Source organism: Rhincodon typus, chromosome 8 (genome assembly GCF_021869965.1).
Source record: "Rhincodon typus isolate 14 chromosome 8, sRhiTyp1.1, whole genome shotgun sequence".
In the NCBI taxonomy this organism is placed as follows: Eukaryota; Metazoa; Chordata; class Chondrichthyes; order Orectolobiformes; family Rhincodontidae; genus Rhincodon; species Rhincodon typus.
Window position 1 is genome coordinate 76,846,759 of NC_063339.1, and position 6,915 is coordinate 76,853,673.

At 40.3% G+C, this 6,915-nt stretch overlaps 1 pseudogene; it reads left to right on the forward strand.

The window, feature by feature from the left end:
• Positions 1 to 1,909: 1,909 nt before the first annotated feature.
• Positions 1,910 to 2,807, forward strand: LOC125483790 (annotated as a pseudogene).
• The last annotated feature ends 4,108 nt before the right edge of the window (positions 2,808 to 6,915 follow it).

Sequence of the window (6,915 nt, forward strand, 5' to 3'; positions counted from 1 at the left end):
TCTGCCCGTCACGGACCCCTCAGTCGACAGCTGGTCTGGAGGCTGAAGTTGTTCCTGGCAACGTTCACGATCCTGGTCCAAGGTGAAGTCCAGCAACTTGGATTGAAACTCTCTCTCTCATATACAGTGTAACAAATGGCCAGGCACAGAAAAATAATTGCAGATAAACTCGTTGATTTTGCCAGCTTCAACATGTACAGGAATGTTCATAGGACTCGTTCAAGGTCACACAGCTGTCGAACATCATCAACAATTTTAGCGCTTCAGCCCATCATATACAATCTATTTGGTTGTGCAGCTGTTGAATATCATCATTAACTTTTAGCACTTTGGACCATCTGATACCCAATGAACGGCACAGCTGAAGGAACAAGTCTGGCTGCCGTTCATATAGCAACGTTTGATAAAGATGAAGAGAGTGAATATGGTGTGTGTGTGTGTGTGTGTGTGTGTGTGTGTGTGTGTGTGTGTGTGTGTGTGTGTGTGTGTGTGTGCGCGCTTGTGTTTTAAATGGACATTGTAACAACTCTCATCATCAACAAAACTAAGAAATGCCATCCATCATGGCAGTTAAAATGGACTTCCCTATTTAGTTATAATAACCACAACTTTTAATTCATATTCTTGCACTAAAATTGTTTTAGAAAGGAAAAACTATTGACTTAAGATGGCTGAAATGATCACTTGATCATATGTTAAACCAGTTCACAAATCCATCAATAAAGAAGATCCTGTATGAACTGAAATTGACATATTTTTTAATGGATTGAAATAATCACTCCGACCTCTATCCACTGTTTCATTTATACCTTTCTGAAAGATTCACAGAATGGGATTGAAGTTGCCTGCAAATTATTCCTGTTTGGAGCCAGATATTGGATTACACAATGGAGTAGCATTTCTGACAGAGCAGGCTGAAAACTGATCAATTCCATCATCAGAACTGGAAGGTGTGCTCTCTCACTCGCTCTCTCTCGCCCTTTTTCTCTCTTGACCTCATAGAAGTCAACACTCAGTGAAAAGCAAAAAAACTCGAGGATATCTACAGATGATACAGGTCATTAATTAAATAACCGTGGGTTCACATTAAGCTTAACTCTGCAAAGACTCTAAGAATGTTTAAAACTGATGCTCTTCATCTTCGGGAAGCCAAGATATCACCTTGCACCCACTGATTTGTGAGAAAATGTGAAACTCCCTCTCAAAAAAAAAAGGACACTTAAACTCAGATCACACAAACTTTTAAAAATGAAATTGAAAGATCATTGTCGGGAGTTTATAATGTAAATATATTGCATGGTACAAAATGGTTCATGGGACTCTTATGGCACAGTGATAGAATTCCTGCCTCTGGGCCACAAGTTCTGAGTTCAAGTAGCATCTTCCTAGATATGGGTCATAACATCTCTGAAGAATTTGATCAAAATTATCCATAATGAGGTTTAGGTAAGTCAAAATGGTATAGCTGACCCCATGACTCTGACATCAGCAACGCGCATCAGTCTAGAATGAGCATGTGAAGAGAGAAATCCCGAACTATGCAAAAGAGTTGTATTCAATAATCTACTATGGACAGATATAAACAAAAAAAGTGTTACAGGACATAAGGAGTTGAAATGCCTTGCTTAGAAATAGGGACCATGCAACCTCAAGAACTCTCACAGCCCAAGATACTTAGACCAGTATTTCAATGTAAAGGCAGCAATATTGGCTCAAAGCAAAACCAAGGCAGATAACTAAATTCAAAATAGGGATGGTCAGGATTCACTTCAATGACAGAACAGGGTTGTGGTTGTTGAATAATGTATTCCTATTCTAAAGTGCTTGTGAACTGATGTCATTCATACGCTATCTGAGACTCAAATCTATAATTCATTTTTTTATCCCTGAACATTTTCCAGTTAACTCAATGGCTATTCTGATCCTGTCACGAGGAAAGTGTGGACTCTCGAAATGTATCACCCACTATCTGGTGGCCATGTCCACGGCAGATTTACTGGTTGTTTGCACTGATGTGATACTGTTTACAGTTATTCCTTTTCATTTTCCAGGTACCTACCTGGAGACCACTCCTGCACACTCTTTCTTACATGTCCTGTTTTATGCAGCCACAGACATTTCTGTCTGGTTCACTGTCTCCTTCACCTTTGACCGACTCATTGTAATTTGTTGCCAGAAGATGAAAACAAAATATTGCACAGAGAAAACTGCAGATACAGTTATAAAAACAGTGAGTGTGCTGTTCTGTTTGATAAATATTCCTTGGTACTTTGTATATGAACCTGAATATGTAATTGACAATGTACTCTGGGGTGGTATCCCATCACAGAACTTTTACACTGAAACTATGTGGATTACATTTTACAGCCCCAGCATTATTTTAATTCCTTTCCTTCCATTTATTCTGATTTTATTGCTCAATGCTCTGACTATCAGACACATTTTAGTGGCCAGCAGGTCCGCAGGAAGCTACTGGATCACAGCAAGAGTGAGAATCACACTGACCCAGAAATGGAGAGCCGCAGGAAATCCATCATTTTACTCTTCAGCATATCAGGCAGTTTTATACTATTATGGATGACAAATGTTGCATATTTCATTATGGGCAAATTATAAACACTTATTACTGCACAGGCCCTCATGATCCTGCGTGTACCACTCAACAATCAGGCTACATGCTACAGCTTTTGAGTACCTGTACCAACACCTGTATTTATGTAGTGACCCAGACTAAATTCAGAGAGCAGCTGAAGAGTGTGATGAAATATCCATTCACTGTAATTGGTAAATTGCTTAAATGGTTGTAGTAATCAAATAAAATCAGATCGCTCTTTCTATCTCTCACTCTGGTTACAGTGCTTCTTCACATATTTACACATAATTCTGCAAAAGATTGCAGCCTGTTTTCTTCCTCAATCTGTGTCTGACTTCATCTCCATTGAAGATTTTCCCTTTACGGCCTCCAGATGGCAGCTTCCAGCTTCTAGTTTCCATGCCAACATTCACAAAGTGACCACTCCTGGTAGATTCATTGCTCAATTCCTTCCTTTTCAAATGGTCCATTATATATTATCATGCTCAGGTACGTGGGAGCTCAGTTCCCATTTGGTCATGACCATTTTAATTGCCGATTCCAAGGGTCTCTGCGGTCTCACTTTGTCCTTTCAGGAATGACAGACAAATTCTCACCTAACAAGATGAGGATCTGTCATACCCCTCCATCACTACTCAGCAGGTATTTCCCCATTGCAAGAGAAAGCAGGTCAGCCAGATTAACATTTCCTCAGTGGTTAAATGGTTCCATTAAATGGTTAATGCTCATAAGACAACAGCTATCCTGGATGATGATGATGCTGTGATTGTATTTGTCTGTTTTGAAGAAGGGGGTGTGGGTCCTGTTGAGGTTTGTTTGGCATTAGTTGTGCCCAATGTTCATATCTGTCAAAACCAAAAGAACTGCAGATGCTGTAAAGCATGAACAAAAACAGAAGTAGCTGGAAATGCTACTTCAGGCCCGAAACATTAACTCTGATTATTTTCTTCACAGATGCTGCCAGACCTGCTGAGCATTTCCAGCAACTTCTGTTTATTGCTCATATCTGTCAGTCGCTCTGCAGTGCCTACATTCTTCAAGCCCTGTCATATTCCAGATCCCATTGACTTTGGGACAAGAGGATCTGTGCTCCTAAAGCTGTGAGTCTCAATGTCTCAGTCCGGAGTTCATCCCAATAACCAGGCTGATAGTTCATTATGTTGATGATGAAGGACACATCTCAATACCTGAAACCATCAGAACCTCAGTCTTAAGGATCTGGCCATGCAGAACTATGATATTGATAGAGTTGCGGGTAGTCTGTCTAGAGAAACCAATACGCCAACTTGACCAGCCAAATACCAACCACCAGTTACCTCCACCATCTGCGTTAATGCATCTCAACCACACTTTTTCTCCAGCTCATCTGACCAAGGGACTTCGTCAAGTTGACCCTACCTGAGGACCATGTGGTCTTCTAAATATTTTTAGTTCAATTGCCTCCTCCTTTAAGATCGAAGCCACTCCACACATGGGCTCCATTTTTTTCTTTTGACCAGCTTCACTGACAACATTTACATTGTGAATGATTCCTGTGAACTGTTAGTCCTGTCTCACAATGAATATTTTGCTCAGTTACGACCTGTGTTCATCTGCAATGGCCAGGATTCTTAGCTCTCTCAGAACAATATGTCCCAGCTCCTTATCAAGCAAAGCAAAGAGAATTCCAATCAGCCTGGATCACCATCCTGTCTCAGCTCATATAATCTCAGCTCAACGAACCCCTTCAGGAGAACGATGGTATCCTCAATCCATTATTCCCAGGCAAGACTAGACTATTTAAGGCTCATGAAAACATAGGAATGGAGAACATTCACAACACACACGTCACTTTCCCAAGTGTGGCAGAGTGAAGCCTATAGATTTGCAACAAATCTTTGATGCTATTTAAGGCTTTGCTTAGCATGAAGATATGCGCATCACTGTGGAGAATCTAAACCCATCATTTCCTGTCAAAAGGTTAAAGGGGAGATTTGACTGGTCATACTTGCGGATGGTGAGTGCTATAATAAAACACAACCTTCACTCATGTCAGGTGTTGACTCAATCATACACAAGATTTCCCAGTGGAGATAAATCATTGCCGCAGATCTGACAATGCCTTTTACCAGATTCTATGAGTTAGATCTTCAAGGGAGATCTTTGCAATGGTTCAATACAACAGATACATGGGAACATCACGATCTGCAAATTCCCCTCTAAACCACTCGCCACCCTGACTTGGAATGATATCATTGTGTTACTGGGTCAAACTCCTAGACCTCATACCCTAACATCACTAACCAATATGACACGATGTCAGAAGTTCAGGAAGGCAGATCATCACAAACTTCACCAGGGCAATAAGCGATGGGCAATAAATACTGGACCAGGCTGTGGCATCCGTATCTCTTGAATGAATTTTAAAATTGCACTCAACAAAGATCCATTAAATCCACCATAGCCATACCTGGGCCTGAACCCACAATTGAGGAATTGACATAGCATTTTGTTTATGATGTTTCTAGAAGGGGCATGGTTGACTGCAGCAGCTGTGGTGGTAAGAAACACTTATTAACATCTACCACATGTGGCCTCCACCTAATTGCTTCAAGCGGGTCTTACTCTAAGACCAGAAATTGCCTGGGATAGATTTGGTTCCTGACACCTTGCCGTCGAGCTTACACTGTGTGGCCACCCCATCAGTCTGCTCTTCATTGGAGAAGGCAGTGGCTTGAGATATTCCATTGGAGCTGACAAGGTACTTTTGAAGGTCCTCACTCATTGCAACTTTAAGACAGGCCACTTGGGCACTGTTGCCAACAACCATCTGCACAATGAGAGAACTGAATGATGGATTCACTCAGCACTAGCTTCCAAATAGTACAATCTGCACCTTCATTCACTAAAGACATGTGCTTTCCTGTCACAAACCGCTGCTAAGAAACAAAGCATCGTACTCACACTGTATACCACCCGCAACAACAGACTCAAACTTGCTGTTTTGTTGGTGCCAGACTGTGTAATCATGAAGTTACCCTGTGTCTTGTGAAACTGAAGTTCAATCCATCACCAACTCGATTGAGCACTTCAACGCAAATACTGTCCAGTCTGAGTAATGACCTTGTGTCCACACAGACAGCAAATCTGTGGAGTGTAATTCTCTTACAAACTAAGCAGCAGAGAATGCTATAGCATGGCCGAAGTCAATACTTGCCTTTAAACAGTCAGTCACGACAGACATCCTGCTGCATCTATGAATATCTCAGTGGGTTTTTCCCATTTTAGACTCTGGTTTGTGAGGGCCTAACATTCCAAACTTTTAAATTCTGGTCAGCCTATACTTACAGAAGAAAGTGTGACTGTACTTTGAAATGTAAAAAAATAAATTGACTCACATTCTGTTTTTGTTTTTGTCAATTCTGACTTTATGAATATACCTGAGAACTTATTTTACACTGTTTAATAATTAATACTGCCAGGTCTTTGAACCATTCAAAAGAAATAATAGAATTTTAATCCATCCTGTGACTTTATATAATCATGCATTTTACTTTATCCCGAATGTGATGCCCAGTGGTTATAAAATATACATTTTATGTCTCATCTATTAACACACAGGTAATTTCTTCTGATGCCCTAACAATGATTTGCATATTCTTTTATCTTACCACTACATAGTGAATACAGATTATTTTGTACATGTTTTGAAGGAATGCTAAACAGGAGGCGTATTAGCACCACAAGGGTCTCTCAAATATTCAAATGAGAACAATCTCCATGGTGATGATACTTGGTAACCATAATGGTCAGTCCATACAGCTGGGACACATCGTGACCTTACACTGAACAAATTCTGATGGGGGTTGTTGATGAAAGCTATTGATTTCAGTTTTATTTTCTGATCACTGGAATTAAAGCCTTGACATTTATGACAATATATAGAATTTTCTTATATTCATTCCACGTAGCTTATATTTTATTGACAAAGAGGAATTTGGAAAATAACAAAATGATTGTGAAATGGACAGCTCTTACTGGTCCTTCATAACTAAGGGGCAATTTGAGCATTTGATGATGGTGGGTTTAGGATGAGATCAGCTCAGTTGTCAGTTAGACACTGCATCCACTATACATGAAAAATCGGAGGAAATAAAATCAGCTGTGGCCTATAACAATAGGCTGATCTGATATCAGCCATTCTAAATTACCCTAGAAATTTAAAATGAACACTGTTACAAGCTAACAAGGTGTAGAGCTGGATGAACACAGCAGGCCAAGCAGCATCAGAGGCGTAGGAAGGCTGACGTTTCGGGCCTAGACCCTTCTTCAGAAGAAGGATC